The following is a 19912-nucleotide window of genomic DNA, read 5'->3' on the forward strand; positions in this document are numbered from 1 at the left end:
CAAATACATTTATTTTCTGCATTAATTAAAGCATGCATTAGAATTAGCATTATTGTCATTGGTAGTCAGTAAAGGCACTCAGATATTAAGGGCGCCATCTTACAACATGCACAAGAAACCATGACAAGTATAAAGCATTATTAGACCTATTACTAGCTGTGCGTGGACAGCTCCTTCATGTGTTATAGCTCAGAGCCACTTAATAGAGCTAATTGTTGAAATCAATAGGTGCTCATGCTCTTCATTGCTTTCAATGGGTGCTTTGTTATCCAGTTGTGCTGCAGATCTAAGTACGTGCTACGGCCAGTCCATGCCTGACTCTATCATATATGGACAAATACACTTCTTTTTCTTGTTCCTGCACAGGCTTGCCTCTGGTTTGCACCAGGAATGCTACACATTATACCCTGATGAGTAAGTAGTTATATATAGTCCCGCCTGTGTGAGGGCCAGTAATGCGGGCATTATGCTGGGCAGGGGCCTATCAAGGTGCAATATCAGCAAAAGCAGAATCTGGCTGAGCGAGCAGAAGAACAAGCTATTTAAAGGGATCCTATCATTAGATACTCTTTTTTTTTACTGACTAACACATAGGAATAGCTTTAAGAAAGGCTATTCTTCTCCTACCTTTCGATGTCTTCTCGATGTCGGTAAAAATTCGTGTTTTCTCTGGTATGTAAATGAGTTCTCTCGCAGCACTGGGGGAAGTCCTCAGCGCTCAAACAGCACAGGGAGCGTCCCCAATGCTGCAAGAGAACTCAGCACCGCCTCTATCTTCATCTGGAACAGCCTTTCCCTGTGTCCTTCTTCCGTCCTAAGTTTCAATCTTCTAGGCTTCGGGCAGAGCCAACTGTGCATGCCTGGGCCAAAAGAAAATGACCGCTTACACCGGCTTACTGTGTAAGCAGCCACAAGAAAATGACCGCTTACACCAGTTTACTGTGTAAGCAGCCATTTTCATATGGCCCGGGCATGCACAGTCGGCTCTGCTCGAGGCCTAGAAGATTGAAACCAAGGAAAGAAGAAGACACAGAGAGAGGGCGTTCCAGATGAAGATGGAGGTGGTGCTGGAGAGTTCTCTCGCAGCATTGGGAACGCTCCCAGTGCTGTTTGACTGCTGGGGACCGTCCCCAGTGCTGCGAGAAAACTCATTTGAATACCGAAAAAAACCGGGATTTCTACCAAACGGCGGCACGGAGAAGACATCTAAAGGTAGGAGACGAATAGCCTTTCTTAAGGTTATTCCTACTTGTTATCGAGAAAAATTGCATTTTAATGATAAGATCCCTTTAAATCCAGTACATCTCGAGAAAGGCCTAAACAGGACTTTGCTGAATTTGGGGGTCCAAGTTATCACCTCCAGAAACTGTACTGAAAATAAAATGTTCCAGTTACTTTAAACAACATCTAAATCCACAATTCACTTACTAGGAAAACAATGAGGAAGATGAAGACCCGGCAGTAGTCTGTTAAGAACAAATGTCTGAGCCAAGAGAAAGCAATATTCCAATAACAATCTAAAAGGTTGTGTTTCAAGGGATCACATCAGGACAAGATTCAGTAGATAAGTCGTACAGTCATGGCCAAAAGTTTTGAGAATGACACAAATATTATATTTTCACATGATCTGCTGCCCTCTGGTTTTTATGTGTGTTTGTCAGATGTTTTTATCACATACAGAAATATAATTGCAATCATATTATGAGTAACAAAAGCTTATACTGACAGTTAGAATGAGTTAATGCAGCAAGTCAATATTTGCAGTGTTGACCCTTCTTCTTCAGGACCTCTGCAATTCTCCCTGGCATGCTCTCAATCAACTTCTGGACCAAATCCTGACTGATAGCAGTCCATTCTTGCACAATCAATGCTTGCATTTTGTCAGAATTTGTAGGTTTTTGTTTGTTCACCCGTCTCTTGATGATTGACCATAAATTCTCAATGGGATTAAGATCTGGGGAGTTTCCAGGCCATGGAGCCAAAATCTCTATGTTTTGTTCCCTGAGCCATTTAGATATCACCTTTGCTTTATGGCAAGGTGCGCCATCATGCTGGAAAAGGCATTGTTGATTGCCAAACTGCTCTTGGACGGTTGGGAGAAGTTGATCTTGGAGGACATTCTGGTACCATTCTTTATTCATGGCTGTGTTTTTAGGCAAGACTGTAAGAGAGCCGATTCCCTTGGCTGAGAAGCAACCCCACACATGAATGGTTTCAGGATGCTTTACAGTTGGCATGAGACAAGACTGGTGGTAGCGCTCACCTCGTCTTCTCCGAATAAGCTGTTTTCCAGATGTCCCAAACAATCGAAAAGGGGATTCATCAGAGAAATTGACTTTACCCCAGTCCTCAGCAGTCCACTCCCTGTACCTTTTGCAGAATATCAGTCTGTCCCTGATGTTTTTTCTGGAGAGAAGTGGCTTCTTTGCTGCCCTCCTTGAGACCAGGCCTTGCTCCAAGAGTCTCCGCCTCACAGTGCGTGCAGATGCACTCACACCTGCCTGCTGCCATTCCTCAGCAAGCTCTGCACTGCTGGTAGCCCGATCCCTTAGCTGAAACACTTTTAAGAGACGGTCCTGGCGCTTGCTGGTCTTTCTTGGGCGCCCTGGAGCCTTTTTGCCAACAATGGAACCTCTCCTTGAAGTTCTTGATGATGCGATAGATTGTTGACTGAGGTGCAATCTTTCTAGCTGCGATACTCTTCCCTGTTAGGCCATTTTTGTGCAGTGCAATGATGACTGCACATGTTTCTTTAGAGAGAACCATGGTTAACAGAAGAGAAACAATGATGCCAAGCACCAGTCTCCTTTTAAAGTGTCCAGTGGTGTCATTCTTACTTAATCATGACAGATTGATCTCCAGCCCTGTCCTCATCAACACCCACACCTGTGTTAATGGAGCAATCACTGAAATGATGTTAGCTGGTGCTTTTAAGGCAGGGCTGCAATGATGTTGAAATGTGTTTTGGGGGATAAAGTTCATTTTCTAGCCAAATATTGACTTTGCAAGTAATTGCTGTTAAGCTGATCACTCTTTATAACATTCTGGAGTATATGCAAATTGCCATTAGAAAAACTGAAGCAGTAGACTTTGTAAAAATTAATATTTGTATCATTCTCAAAACTTTTGGCCATGACTGTATATGGTAACAAAGCCAAAAGGTTGGTATTCCAAATGATCACGTCAAGGTTTGAGTTAGAAGACAAGGGTTATCCGATCACAAGCCAAAGTTTGGTTTTGAGCAGATCAGTCATACATAAAGAAACAGCAGGTCCCAGAGCCAAACAAGGAAAATAATTGCAGGCATCTGGCTGAGGAGGAAGGAGATTTAAATATGTCTCCTCAGCTGGCAAATGGGCAAGGCCAGAGAACTCAGACATTGTAGCAGCAGAACCGATCTTCCTGACAGCATGTGATCTATAGCGCAAGATGGAGACCAAACACTGTGCTGTGTTCGGGATCCATATTGGCAGATCTGTAACTTTGCTCCAAGAGGAGTGAATTATAAACTTTAAAAGAGAATTTTGGATTGACGTAAGAGAAAAAGTTAGCCCCACATTATCTCTTCATATAACACTTCTCTAGTTCGTAACATTTACTTTTTTGTATATGATTTGTTCCGATCCTAAAAGGCAGCATCAGTTTCAAGCAAGTGGCACAGCGTGTCTTCATATTCATTGCATGCTTATTGCGCAAATAGCCCAAAATGGAAACATAATAATATGTACGGTATACGCTATGTATATTGCAAGTGAAGCAGCCCCCTTGTTCTTTATGTACAGGACAGCGCTGTATAATCATCTAGATTTGAGAAGAAAATAAATGAGATATTGTTCAGTTCTGAAGCCTTATAGTGCGATCCTGGAACATTATGTTTCAATAAATGCTACAATGTATCTCCATCTACCAATAATTATACTGGCATAATGGCAGGCTAAAAAAGTTCATTTTACTTTACATAATTTTTTGTTCCTTATAGTCTACGATAGTTGTCTGACTCATAAATAATCTTCACATTAAAGCCTTTGGACAATGAACATCATTTTACACTTTTATGTAGATCAAATTTGACATTTACTAAGTACCTTTGTTATTCTACGGTGTCCCCTCAAGTCACGATATTAAAGGGATTCTACCATTAAAGCTGTTTTTTTTTCTAGTTGACATGTCGGAATAGCCTTAAGAAAGGCTATTCTTCTCCTACCTTTAGAAGTCACCTCTGCCCCGCCATTTGGTTAAAATCCCGTATTTTGTCGGTATGCAAATGAGTTCTCTCGCAGCACTGGGGGCGTCCCCAATGCTGCGAGAGAACTCTCTCCAGCGACGCCTCCATCTTCTTCAGAAACCGCCTCTTCACTCGTCTTCTTCCGACTGGGGTCACACTCCATAGAACTACAGGAGCGTACTGCGCATGCTCGCGTAAGTGGCAACTAAAAAAATGGCCGCCGGCCTGTGCACTCAGCTCTGCCTGCGGCTCGATGACAGAGCCGACCGCACAGGTGTCGAAATGTGACCCCAGTCGGAAGAAGACGAGTGAAGAGGCAGTTGCTGAAGAAGATGGAGGCATCCTTGGAGAGAGTTCTCTTGCAGCATTGGGGACACCCCCAGGGCTGTTTGAGCGCTGGGGCCCACCCCCAGTGCTGCGAGAGAACTCATTTGCATACCAACAAAAAACGAGATTTTAACCGAATGGCGGGGCGGAGACGACTTCTAAAGGTAGGAGAAGAATAGCCTTTCTTAAGGCTATTCCGAAGTGTCAACTAGAAAAAAAGAGTTTTAATGGTAGAATCCCTTTAAGGATCCTAATGTACAACTTATACTGAATGGGGGCAACACGGTGGCTCAGTGGTTAGCACTGCAGCCTTGCAGCGCTGGAGTCCTTGGTTCAAATCCTGCCAGGAACAACATCTGCAAGAAGTTTGTATGTTCTCACTGTGTTATCATGGATTTCCTCCCATACTCCCAAGATATACTGATAGGGGAAAATGTGCATTGTGATCCCTATATGGGGCTCACAAACTACATTAAAAAAAACAAAAAACCCCCATACTGAATGGCCACTACATTAGTGACACCTGTCGCTTCCTGATTGGAGCTATTCATATAGACACAGGTAACTTTGCCAAAAAACAAGACCCTAGCAGGAACTATGCTATGAACAATAGAGGACCTGTCTTTTGTGAACAGATAACTGCACTGTAGTAGTATCTGCACATTCACAATATGACAAAAACATAATTTTATCAACAACCAAAAATAGGAAACCCCCACATTGTCAAAAATCAGCTCCCGATGCAAAATGTTTACCCACCCCCTAGTATATGGTATCGTTTATAGTAGCGGTCTCCTAATATTAGGAGAAAGTACCTTAGGGGCACACTAAGTCTCCAGGTCCCAGGTCCGATTGCAGCCACTGCACCCCCTCAAGTTACACCCCGATCACCTGCACAGTATGGTGGGAATTAATGGAAGGATCTAAGGGTTAGGGAATGTGTCCTGAAACAAGCTGGTCCAAAAAGGAATAAAAACAAAAGGAGGAGATGAAGATACAAAAATAAGAGAAAGGTGAAAGACAAAAGGGGAGGGGGTCTGCGTAGTCGCCCACCACATCCATTCAGAAATACAGATTTTGTGAAAAGATAAACCTTAAAGGGAGTGTGTCACCAGAACCCAGCAGATAACCCAACTGCTGATAAATAGGTTAGTTTCACGTGAATCAAATGATGTTCCACTTGTTTAGATATCACCATTCTAGGCAATAAGCAAAAGAGCTTGTTGGATTATATCGACAACAGAGGCACCGATTTGCAAAGGAAAAACACCATACCATTTGATGTAGATAAGATAAGATAAGATAATCATTTAATAGTGCCACAGTGGGGAAATTTCAGTATGTTACAGCAGCATAGTAAAACAGATACAGTATAATACACAGTAATATATTACAGACGTAGGCACACATATGCTGAGAAGAGAAGATATACTAGGAGTCCATAGCAGCTAAGGAACAGAAGAAGAAAGAAGGAAGACTTCATAGTCATAATCATTAGTTCTCTGTGAGGAGTGATCTTCTCTTGGACTGATGTAGATTATACAGCCGGATCCCGGTTAGAAGGAAGGACTTGCGATAGCTCCTTCTCACACTTGGGGTGAAGCAGACGGTCACTTACAGTGCTGCCAAGTCCCATCAAGGTCCCATACATAGGGTGGGACTTGTTCTCCCGCATGGAGCTCACCACAGACAGTATCCTTCTGTCACCCACCACCTGTAGAGGGTCCAGGGGGCTCCCCAGGACAGAGCTGGCCCTTCTGATCAGCCTGTCAAGTCTATTTCTGTCCCTGCTTGATATACTGCTCCCCCAGCAGGCCACACCGAAAAAGATGGCTGAAGCAACCACAGAGTTGAAGAAGGCCCTAAGAAGTGTCCCCTGGACTCCTAAGGCCCTCAGCCTCCTGAGCAGGTAGAGTCTGCTGTGGCCCTTTCTGATCCAAACCTATCCAACTGAGGTGCTTAGTTGATATGTTGGGTTCTGCTGACAGACTTCCTTTACATGTATAATTAATATGGAGAACCACAGAGATCTAGAAGGTAGGGGGATGCTTCATGCTGAAGGTGGAGCCTGATGCACATAATATATCAATGACAACTCTTTACCACTCGGTACCACAAGATGAACGAGGCCTGAGTATAAGGAAGCAGTAGTAACTGTATACCCACTATTGCTTCTCGGTTGTGGTAGTTGGTGGTTGGACAGACATACATTATATATATAATCAGGTGTCAGAAGTGGGACCTACATTTATCTAACATTTATGACATATCTATGTCACTTAAAGCATATACATATTTAATATTATACTAAATTACTTTAATCTCTGAAATTTTTGTAGTTTCAGGACTGATTTTTACATTCCACCATGAACAGGACCGAGCAGCTGAATTCTTGCAGAATACAAGGGGCTGAAAGTGATTACAAGAAATATTCATGCTAATCCATCAGAGCATACGTCTTCACTGCTAATCCGGATACGCTGAGCTTTAATCCCTTTACTAAAATGAGCTTTTCTGCTCTGATAATTACATTAATTCTAAAAATCGAATTAAAATGTTATAGTCAGCCATAGCTAAATAGTTTGTACATATACAACTGTATACTGCTCCAGAAAGTATAGAGGTGGACTCTACTATGTAATATATACTCAATAATGTGCAAAAGTTTTAAACCAAAATCTGCAGAAATAGAAGTGATAATAGTTTATTTTTGTCAATTAACAAAATGTAAAAAGACGCCATAAGCTGCTTGTGGATGGGGAGGGGCTGAAGTTACAGAATAGCTGCGAATAGGAGCAGAGCTTCTTCTGGATCTGTACCTAGCCCAAAGCCACTGATGGGGACGGGGTCTGGGAGTCAGAACCCGACCGATCTGATACTGAAGATAGGTCATCAGTTTTAATTACCTGGAAACCTCTTTAGGCAGTGGTGTAACTAGAATCTTGTGGACCCAGTGTAATCTTTTGTCCGGGGCCCCCTACCTCATCCCTACAGCGAATTCTTCATTGTGATGGTTACGGGTGCTAAGGAGTTTAATCCCCCTTAGTGTGGTTCGGGTAATCTGTGGGTCTCCTTGGTTTATGGGCCAGATGGAAGCTCAATCTCAATACTGATGCCAGTGCTTATGGCCCCCTAAGGCTCCTGGGCCTCTGTGTGACTGCACCCCCTAAAGTTATGCCCCTACTAGAGATGAGCAAGTAGTACTCGATCGAATAGGTATTCAATTGAATACTACGGTATTCGAAATACTCGTACTCGATCGAGTACCACTCGCTGTTCGAATGTAAAAGTTCAATGCAGAACCAGCATTGATTGGCTGAATGTTATACAGTCGGCCAATCAACGCTGGTTCTTTTCCTACCTTTAGAAGTCTTCTCCATGCAGCGTCCCCGCGGCGTCTTCCGGCTCTTCATTCACTCTGCCAGGCATCGGGCCTGGGCAGAGCCGACTGCGCATGTCCGCTTGTAGTACAGGCATGCGCAGTCAGCTCTGCCCAGGCCCGATGCCTGGCAGAGTGAATTCAGAGCCAGAAGATGCCGCGGGGACGCTGCACGGAGAAGACTTCTCGGAGGATCCAGCCCGACCCTCACTTGTGGACTTGGTAAGTGTAATTTGATCGAACGTTGCCTACCCCTGAAACGAGCATTTTCCCCCCATAGACTATAATAGGGTTCGATATTCAATTCGAGTAGTCGAATATTGAGGGGCTACTCGAAACGAATATCGAACCTCGAACATTTTACTGTTCACTCATCTCTAGCCCCTACCTTTAGGCTAAAGCCCCAGGTTGCGAAAAAATGATGGAAAATTATACCTATATCTACGGAAACACTGTTGTTTTCCCTATAGGTATACTAAAGGAAGAAAATCCGCTGAGAAAAACTCAATGAAAACAACTGCAAAAAACCTCACAATGTGTTTCTGCTACGTTATTTTTCTGCAGTGTTTTTAGCTGCATTTCCTTACATGGGGTCTTAGTCCCAAGTATTGATCTTTCACATATATGACCTATACATGTACACAAGTATACTGCTAATATGATATGAGCCTGTACAGAATAACAATGGATTTATATTTGCTGTGTATTATTACAGCAATTATATCTCTGTGACTTTGGCTACAAAGAAGAAGTGCTCAAGATAGTTGTCACGAGATCTGAAGTTAATACCATAGATTGAGCGCACTTTGGATCAGATACAGTAGATATGGATCACCTCATTGTGACTGTAAATTATTGGCTTGCTGAGAGCTTTTACAACCTGATCATTTTCTTCTGCTCCTAAAACTTACATTTTGACACAGTTAAAAAACATTCTGAAGAACATTATAGTGCTCCAATGTGAAATTGTCAGGTATTTCATACAGAATGTAATGATGATGTTTTGTCAAGCTCTGAGTGTAAGTAACGTATGTACCGGATAGCAGGGTATCAGTAATGTATCAGATCGCCAAACGGACCGCCAGTATAAATGAAAGACCACGCCATGACGTCTGAGTACAAGAATGACCAAGTATTAAACCTTATACTATCGCAGCTGGAGCCTTACAATATATTTTATTACTTCATAGTCCTGAAATTCTACTGATTCAGATTTTCCGTGGTAATGCTAAAACTTATCTCCGTTTTTTCGCGTTTGAGTTATATGAATATACTCCAAATTGTTGACTTACCAAACTAGTCTTAGGGTTGTAAGGTGGTTGGTACTTACGCAAGGTTCACGCTAGTGTTCTATTGCTTCCTTCTCAGATTCCACTTAAATTGGCACCCCAAAACGCCACCGCGACCCTCCAAAGTTGTCTCCTGCTCCGCTGTTGGCCCGGGCATGACGTCACCGCAGAAAGTTACACGCAGCTACTATTGGTGCAATCCGGTGTGTGGGCAGGATAGGGAGCCAGCACAGCGGGCCATGGGTTGGCACAGAATTGTGGGTGTGGCCAGCGCGCAGGGACCTGTCTCTGAACATGGCGTCTGCCCGCATAGTTCCGAACACCGCTGACACGCCAGCCGGCCACACATGGCCTCAGGCCGGCGTAGCATGCAGCAGCACACCCGGTCCGAACAAGCCCAGCCGCACCTACCCGCGAACTGTGCGACCGGGTACACACACAGCACGGAAAGGACCACACATGCTCTCTGAAGCTGTAGCCATGAGACACTACAAGCGGGCATGCGCAGTTGGCTCTGCCCAGGCCCGATGCCTGGCAGAGTGAATTCAGAGCCGGAAGACCCCGCGGGACGCTGCATGGAGAAGACTTCTAAGGGCTTGTTCACATCTGCGTCCGGCACTCCGTACTTCAGGTTTCCGTTTTCTGCATAAAACTTAGCAGGAGACGGAAACCTGCAGGACTCTTTCTCACCCATTCATTTGAATGGGTGAGAAAGATGTCCGGCCGTGAGCGGCGGTGAGCGTTTTATGCTCTCCGCTGCGAAACCGGGTTTTATAATCCGGACATAGAGTCGGACATGCAATACTCTGTGTCCGGATTTAAAAAAAAAACGGTTTCGCGGCGGAGAGCATAAAACGCTCACCGCCGCTCACGGCCGGACCCGGTCTGTGGTTTCCGTCTTCTGGCATGCAGAAGACGGAAACCACAGAACGGAGACCCGAATGCAGGTGTGAACCTAGCGTAAAGGTAGGAGAAGAACCAGCGTTAATTGGCCGACTGTATAGCATTCAGCCAATCAATGCTGGTTCTGCATCGAACTTTCGAATAGCAAGTGGTACTCGATCGAGTACGAGTATTACCGTAGTATTCGATCAAATACCTACTCGATCGAATACTATTCGCTCATCTCTACTCATAGTGTATATTGTCATGGAATTGATGGTGCTTTATTAATGATATTACTTATTTTGCTGTATTTTCTGCATTTTCATACCCTAAACTTTTAATATTCCAGGTACCTTCAAAAGTATTGTCCTACAACTGACACTTATCACCTATCCATATGTTAAATATCCGACTGCTAGGACTCCTACTGATCGTTTGCACAGGCACCCCAAGCCCCCTTTCATAACCAATGCATGACCATGATGCCATATATGAAAAAGTTTGAGCAGTCCTGCTTTAGAAAGCATATCTTTGTATTACAGTCCATTGATTTTAGTGAGTCCTGTGTAATACTTTATCTCTCCACTGGGGGCACTGCAAAGTAAATACAATGTTTCAGGGGTTTCCTTTACAAGTTAGAGTCCTCAAACCCTGTAATCACCTTTTCCTCGGGGGACCTCCTATAGGGTTGGACTCCCTGCTCACATCTAATAGCTCATGTAATGGCAGATTTCTAGCTGTCGAATGTGTCATGTAATTGTAATAAATGAAATCCATTTTCTCTTTTTTATTCTTCCATGAGTTATAGAGTGAAACACTTAGCTGGATTATTTTTCAGACATGTTCACTTTTTCATAAAAGCATATAATATCATAAGATCCAGGCTGTCAAGGATTAATGAAAATTGATCTGGAATTATATCCACACGATATGCCGTAGATGTGAGCCCAACTCTAGAACCTGAATTTTTCTCCAGAGCAGAGTGGAGCGTTGCCTGTTGAAAGAGCTGGAGTTGGTGGAGATGGTGAAAGGTCCCCTTTAGGCTAAAGCCCCACATTGAGGAAGCGCAGCGTTTTTTGTTCCAGATTTTGCTGTATTTTTTGAGTTAGGGAGCCTTCACATGGAGTAAACGTGCGTGTATTTTTGCAAAATACACGTGTAAAAATAAGACTCCCATTGACTTCAATGACATTTTATAGGCGTATTTTCACACGTGTAAAAAATATCATTGAGGTCAATGGGAGTCTTATTTTTACATGTGTATTTTGCAAAAATACACGCGCGTTTACTCCATGTGAAGGCTCCCAAGAATGGCTACAAAAGTAATGGGAAACTATAGGAAGCTATTAGACGTTTCCATTATGTAACATTCACCCCTGTCTTTGGATAAAAAATAATGCAGCAAAATCTGCAACAAAAATGTGCTTTTTCTGTAACGTGGGGTCTTAGCCTTGGTGCGCTACTTGACTCAATAATATTAATAATGTAAAAAAATGTACTTATATAGTGCAAACATATTTCCACAGTATGGTACGAATCACAGGATACATGTACAGACAGAATGAGATATTACAGTGAAATAAATTAATTCACAAAATAGGAGTGGGGGTCTTGCTCACAAGAGCTTACAATCTATGTGGTAAAAGGAGGAAATACTAAAGGTCGAAGTGCTTATACAGTGGGCCAGCCATTTTTATCTTGGATAATCCCTATTTTTTAGGAGGGAGACCCAGTCATCAACTGTCAATGTGGGGAAAGTTGGCAGTAATTGTCAATTTCCCTGCAGTGCCCCCACAGGAGAAAGTAAGTATTACACAGTGACCATTGATGTTAATTGATTGTTTGTGTAATGCAGGACAGGACAGGTCCTACAGAGTGAGAGCTGCTCTTTATAACTGGTCTCCACTCTATATCCACATCTCTTGGCTAGAGAACTCCTGCTATTAACTCATATATAATAGTGTTTAAAATGGGTTTCTTATACTGGAGGATCCCTTAAAGGGGTTTTTATAAAGTTACATATTGGTGTCCTATCCATAGGATAGGTCATCAATATCTGATTGGTAGGGGTCCAGTACCCAAGACAGCTTTAAGCAGCTGGTCTGTAGGGTCCCGGGTGCCGTACCCACTAGAGATGAGTGAGTAGTACTCGATCAAGTAGGTATTCGATCGAATACTACGGTATTCGAAATACTCGTACTCGATCGAGTACCACTCGCTGTTCGAATGTAAAATTGATTGACCGAATGCTATACAGTCAGCCAATCAACGCTGGTTCTTCTCCTACCTTTAGAAGTCTTCTCCGTGCAGCTTCCCTGTGGCGTCTTCCGGCTCTTCATTCACTCTGCCAGGCATCGGGCCTGGGCAGAGCCGACTGCGCATGTCCGCTTGTAGTGTGGGCATGCGCAGTCAGCTCTGCCCAGGCCTGATGCCTGGCAGAGTGAATTCAGAGCCAGAAGATGCCGCGGGGACGCTGCACGGAGAAGACTTCTTGGAGGATCCAGCCCGACCCTCACTCGTGGACTTGGTAAGTATAATTTGATCGAATTTGCCTACCCCTGAAACGAGCATTTTCCCCCCATAGACTATAATAGGGTTCGATATTCGATTCGAGTAGTCGAATATTGAGGGGCTACTCGAACCAAATATCGAACTTCGAACATTTTACTGTTCGCTTATCTCTAGTACCCACCAATCAGATATTGATGACCAATATTAAGTCAAAATAAAATGTCTTTTGTACAGCATGGGAACTGCCCTATAACTGATCCAAAATAGTCCTTCCATGAAGCAGACCTACAGCTCTCATCCACACAGTAATGTCTGACGTGCTATTCCATACCGAGCAGCTATTGTTCAGTCTCTCTATAGCTTCCAATTTGCTTTCAGTAATGTATGTATGTGTATTCTCTCTCCGCTCCCTTTCTAAAATAACCAGCTTTCCTAGAAAACACTTTGTCACATTGACGCTCTCCTTTGACCGGGCCATATCGTCTTCAAGTAATGTGCAGATTGTCCTTAAAACTCTCAAGCCTTTCCTCATTGTTCTGTCAGCTGTAGCTAGAAAATCAATATTGCAGCAATGGATCTCCAGCCATCCCCGGTTGGTGGGCTAGCGTCTTGCACATACTACCTTAATCTCTTAGAAGAATTTGGTTTCAGGCAACACATCTTATGTGACAAGTACACCTCTCAGAGCGATGCTTTTTCTCATGCATTCCCTGGAGTTAGGAACTTAATGAGGACTTTGGCACCTATTAATCTTTCCTAATGAAGGCCCCTTGGTCATTCAACATTTAGGCCCCATTGTTTACTTTGGAGCTGTGCCGCTTCTGGATGTGTTGCCATGCAGACTCTGTTGGGTGCTGGTGTATTAAGCTTTACTCTTTTCTCCATGCGTATGGCGTCTAATAGAGTATGCCACAATTTTTTCTCTGTCACATTTTTACAGAATGCAACAAATACATCCTCTGTAGGAAACCTGAGGCCTATAGGGGTACACTAGAGGTTCGTGAACTTTAATGAGAGGTCTATAAAATAATTGCATGTATAAGGCCAAGGGCTTTTCAAGAAGATGCTTAATGGATGGTCCTAAAATGTTCCGTTAGCATTAATAATAAACTTTTCCTCAATGCTTGAATGCAATTTGATCCTGGTGGTCCTGTCCTGCTCCAGCATCTTCCTTAGTTCCACTGAAGCCACCGATTGGCCTGAGCGTGACCGCTCAGACCAATCAGCGGCCTCAGGAAGAGACCAAAGGCAGTGATATTGCATGCCCTTCCAATCAGTAGCCTCAGCGGTCACGTGTGGATGGACTTCTGCCACACGTCAACACTGGACCGAGAAAACCAGACTGTGCTGGGAAGCACCAGAGCACCGGGGACAGGTGAGTATGAATTTTTTAAAAATTTTTACACTTCCCCAGCTGTTATAAAAATTATTATCCATTTTTGCCGACTGGACAATCCTTTTAAATAAGTTCCTTTCCCAGAATTTTTAGTAGAGCGTGTATGGTGTGGAAGAGTCTACAACCCAGTTATTTCATCTTTGCCTGGGTTAACACTACTGCCGCTATCCGCCCAGGGGTTTCCGTCGTAAAACTGGACAGAAGACGGCTTGCCATGGGGCAACATGGTGGCTCAGTGGTTAGCACTGCAGCCTTGTAGCGCTGGAGTCCTGGGTTTAAATCCTGCAAGGGGTTTGTATGTTCTCCCTGTGTTTTTGTGGATTTCCTCCCATTCTACAAAGACATACTGATAGGGAAAAAATGTATATTGTGATTCCTACATTAAAGAGAAAAAAAAGAAGATGGCTAGCCAGCGGTCATCTTTAAAACCCATTTATTTGAATGGGTTTTTAAAGGTGACCGCCGGTGTCCATATGCGGACTCTCCACCTGGAAACCGACTGCGCATGGCCGCTTACACAGTATTGTAAGTGGCCATTTTCTTGTGGCTGGCAGGCATGCGCAGTCGGCTGTCCAAGGCTTAGAAGTTTAAAGCCACCGCCGGAAGAAGACGTGAAGAAGACCCATTCCTGAAGAAGATGGAGGCGGCGCTGGAGAGTTCTCTCGCAGCATTGGGGATGCCCCCAGTGCTGCGAGAGAACTCATTTGCATACTGATGAAAAGTGGGTTATATACCGAACGGCGGCCCGGAGAAGACATCTATAGGCAGGAGAAGAATAGCCTTTCTTAATGCTATTCCTACATGGTACCCAGAAAAAAAGGAGTTTTAATGATAGGATCACTTTAAGATATGTAGTTGCCCTTTTGGGACCCTACAGAGGTCTAGGGGAAGGAGTCATGTGACCAAAGTTGTTTAATTGTCTATAAACTTTAATTAGAGATGAGCGAACACTGTTCGGATCAGCCGATCCGAACAGCACGCACCCATAGAAATGAATAGAAGCACCTGGCACGTACAGTTTGCTGGCGGCCGGTCACCCTGCCAGGTGCTTCCATTCATTTCTATGGGAGCGTGCTGTTCGGATCGGCTGATCCGAACAGTGTTCGCTCATCTCTATTTAATATGGTTATGTTCATGGGAAAATCCCTTTAATTTGTACCAAAAAACCTGGCCTACATGCTGTGCACCACATTTACAACGCAAATTGAAAATTTGGGATGGGAGGGATTAAAAGATATTACAAGCAATGTATTGTACATCTACTATGCACCATATTAATAGTGATTGTGTTTTCACCCCCAAAACATCCAATAACCTATATGCAAAATATGTTCTAATTGCTTTTAGAAGAATCTGACTTTTTCTAGTTTTGGCCTCCCATTGTGTAATATACCTCTCTGAGAGGTCGGATTTACTGCAATTACATATGATTTTCTAAATGGCTTAAGCTAAACGGCAGAACAAAATGATTTCTAATCTCATAGCAACTACATGGTGAAGGTTACATACGTACTAATTGTTTGGGCCCTTACTATAGGATTTATAATGATTTTATATGCAAAGTGCACCGCTAAGCTAACAGTATCCCCGTGGACTGATCAATGGTCTTATCACTTTAAGAGACTTGGAGAGATGGCGGAGGCTCGGGAGGTTATTACTTAAGTAGACAGCATGCCGCAATCACCACGGCTTCACCCACTACTTACTCTTACTTTCTAGAATTTCAGCATAGTCCATTCCATACATTGTCATGGGAACGGTAAATGGGGCATGTCAGGGGTCGCCCGCTGTTTGGGTTTTACAAAGTCAAATCCTTCCAGAAGTGTCCCTGTTCTTTCTGCGGCCATTGCACACTGTGAATGGACGAAAATTACCAGTTATAAGTTCAGTCTGTCCTCTCTGTCTCACGACACCCATCAAAATCTAACCTGCATGGTACGATGAGGGTAACGCTGGGTTCACACCAGCCCCTGAACTCCATTTTCAGGTTTCCATCTTCTGCATGCAGAAGATGGAAACCTGTCATGCCAAGTCCGGCCCTGTGCGCCGGTGAGCATTTTATGCGCTCCACGGCTAAACTGTTTTTTTTTTTAAACTGGACACAGAGTACTGCATGTCCGACTCTGTGTCCGGTTAAAAAAAACGGTTTCGCCACGGAGAGCATAAAACGCTCAATGGCGCACACGGCCAGAGACTTTTCAACCCCATTCAAATGAAAGGGTTTGAAAGATGGCGGCAGGTTTCCGTCTCCTGCCCCTGTTTTGTGCAGGAAACCTGCAGAACGGAATATGGGCGCAGATGTGAAAGAGCCCTTACATGTATTACCGTATATACTCGAGTATAAGCCGAATTTTTCAGACCAGTTTTTGTGCAGAAAAAGCCCCCCTCAGCTTATACTTGAGTCAGCAAAAAAAAAAAAAAATATATATATATATTTTTTTTAAGGAAGGGGTGTCTATGACCAGCCACAATATTAATGTATAGAATCTCCCATAAAATAGTGCAAAAAAAAAAAAAGAAGATTTAAAAAAAATAAAAAAATAAAAGTTCTAAATCACTCCTTTCCCTAGAATCAGGGGTGAACCTAGCTTTTTTGGACGTCAGAAAGCCACGGACGGGGCGGCGTTAGCAGGCAGAGAGCAGGCAGGGAGAGGACCTGCTCTCTGCTAAGCGTGAGGGGAGGCCTCCCCAATCCACCACTCGCTTCCCGTGCTGGGCTGCTGAGACGGTGACACTAAGCCAGTCCAGGACAGCTTGTCCTGGACTGGCTTAGGTCAGCAAAAATGCATCCCCCCCCCTGGGGCCCTGGCATAGCGCCGCGTGAAGCGGTCGCTTCAGGTCCCCTCATGAGAGGTGCGGCGCTGCCTAGAATACATATAAAAGTAGAAAATGACTGTGACACACAAACACATTAGGTATCCCTGTGTCTGACAGTGCCCGGTCTACTGAATATAGGGGATCTGCAGTGCTCCTGTTCCGTCAGGAAGGGGTTAATAGGAGCACTGCAGATCCCCTATAGTCAGCCAGACTGAATTCCAAGTGGGGGAAGAAAAAACAGTCCTCAAGCTCAGGGAAGGGGCAGACAGACAACCAAAACATCCCCTCCCCTTCCCCAGCACCCAGCAACTACCCAAAAACTCTGACCATTTTAATTTTTGAAATTTTCCAGTAGCTGCTGCATTTCCCCCCTCCTCGGCTTATACTCGAGTCAATAAGTTTTCAGGCCTGACGAAGCCGAGTGAGGGCGAAACGCGCGTCAGGCGTTTTGTTATTCCCTTGGAGATGTACTGAACAATTCCCCTTCTTCTTTCTACCATTGTATTCTGTGGATAGGAAATATGTCTGTACCTATAGGTATGTAATAACACTTGCATTATGACATCTTGTTTTACAGTGTGTTACTTAATTACTGTTGGAACAATGCGATTGAACTAGTGACTATCTGGGTTGAACTTTGACCACTATTTATGCTTGGTTATCTAACATATGTATGATGACTCTATAGGCTTTTTTCCTTCCTATCTAAATATATTTATATTACTTGGGGTTTTTTCAGTCTTCATCCTTGGGAGGGTTGCGGTTATCAACTGCCACATTGTGGGGGATTTTTTCCTCTTGTCTGTCTTCCCGTTTTATGTATACGTTCTGTTGATTTGATTCTTTGGGATATTTATTAATAAAATTATATATTTATTAGTATGCTATCGTGCTCTGGGTTGTTTTTGATTTATTCTTTGGTTTGTTCTGGAGCCATAATTTGTGATTTTGGTTCTTTTGCTTTGGTTTTAATAAGAGACATTGTCAGGTAATCTATCAATGACGACATTGACTTCTTTTTATTGCGTTGCAAATTCCGTATACATAGCCTAATCTCTCTTTCCCTAAGGTCAGTCTATAGATTAGAGCCAGGCCTTGCTGATCTTTTCAGCAGTTACTAATTCTTATGTGATTTCGTCATTAGACTTCCCTATATGAACACTTGCCGACAGCGTCAGAAATCACTGGACCTAGCAGAATCCTTGTCCTAGACTTTACCTCCCCGACTAGTAGCAAGGGTAGGTTTTTGCTGCAGATCACCTACATACAGTATTCCTATGGGACTCCACAGTCTTTACCTTCGGCATTGTACAGGTTTGCATTGTACAGGTTTCAAGCTATGGATTATGGCAGCAATAAAAGGCCCTTATCCTATAGTGGATCTGTGTAATCCAAATGTCCCATGTTCGATGTAGCAGATACTTGTATATCTAATGACAGACAAATTCCTTCTTTAGGCTAAGGCCCCACGTTGCGAAATGCAGCTTTTTTTTGTTGCTGTTTTTAAAGCCAAAGCCAAAAATGGCTACAAAAGGAATCCTACTAATATTATACATGTTAACGTTTGTACGTGTGTGTGTGTGTTTGTTACGCAATCACGCAAAAACGGTTGAGTGAATTTGGATAAGATTTGACATATAGATAGTTTGTAACCTCAATTAACACATAGTCTACTTTTTATCCCAGTAAATGACATGGCTTCACGACTGTTATGAATTTATGTTCACATACTATCTTATGCTATCCTACTAATATTAAACTGCTCTTGCCGGCAGGATAATCAGATAATTGCAGTTTGTTGATAAAGCCTGGTCTGTTATCTTTGTATGTAAACACACAGCTAACCCTGAGTCCATTGTAAACAAGTATCATCTGATCTGCTCTAGGCAGTGCCGACACACTGGATGGGTAAACCCCTTTAATCCAAATTGGCAGTTACCCAATTTTAAACATGCCGGGAAAATAAAAATCTAATTTATTGCAAAGTTCTCAAAAAATGAGAGCTATGAAGATAGCCAGAAGTGAACAGACTTCTCCTGAAGCGGAGCTGAGGAGGATTGAGCAAGCTAGGCGTCAAGCGGATCTTCGAGCAGCCGAAACCCCGGAGCAGGGATATCATCGACGTTAATAACACGCTCATTGTATGGTGTCCCAGCAAGCTGCTGAGATGCTGGAACAATCACAGGCACAGTGCAAGGAACAAGTTCAGCGGCAGGCCAAGTTGAGAGCTGCTGAAACGCTGGAGCAGGCGGATCATCAATGTCAACAACATGCAGATGAAGTCGCGGACAGAAGCTAGTGGAAAATATATAGGAAGTTCTTATATTTCTCCCTTCTGCTCAATCCACTTCTGGCTTTGGCTCCAAAAACTGCAACAAAAAAAGCTGCATTTCTGCAACATGGGGCCTTAATGACTGATGCTGAAGGAAATTCTGACCCCTCTCCCCGTTGTTTAACTTTATGATGCCATGGTCAATTGTGAACATATCATTGAAGTGGTTGACAAACTCTCCCCATCAGGCACCCCAACAAGATTTCATTGCAAAGTGCAAATAGGTTGCGATGACAGTCGGAGTCCTACAATCACCTCTGGTTCTGCCATGTACAAAGGCTTATTAGTAACACAGTAACATGTAAGTGGTTTCAGATGGATAGGACGAATGATAGACGAATTCTTGCTCCTGCAGCTGCACGATTCTTCTATATGGGTATGTCCTTGTAGGGTTAATAAGATACCACCCTTATGTATATAGTCAACAGGTATTTAGCAAATAGTAAAGACTATACTGTATTATATTTCATCTTTATTCCTATAGCCAAAAAGGTAGTAACTTCAGAGTTAATATCCAAACCAGATGGTAGATCCACACAACTGGTAACCAGTGATGCCATCTTACCCACATGCAATGAATATTTCTTTCTGTCACCAGAGGAGAAAGCCAATAGGCTAATAAGGAAAAAGCTGAATGTTCTTGACTTAGATGAACACTAGTAAGCCATTGTAGCGGCACTAATGTATTCTATTTTATCTTAACTTAAAATGTGTTATTTCTAGGGGAAGAGCTACAATACCGGCACTAATA

Source organism: Leptodactylus fuscus, chromosome 7 (assembly GCF_031893055.1).
Source record: "Leptodactylus fuscus isolate aLepFus1 chromosome 7, aLepFus1.hap2, whole genome shotgun sequence".
Classification (NCBI taxonomy): domain Eukaryota; kingdom Metazoa; phylum Chordata; class Amphibia; order Anura; family Leptodactylidae; genus Leptodactylus; species Leptodactylus fuscus.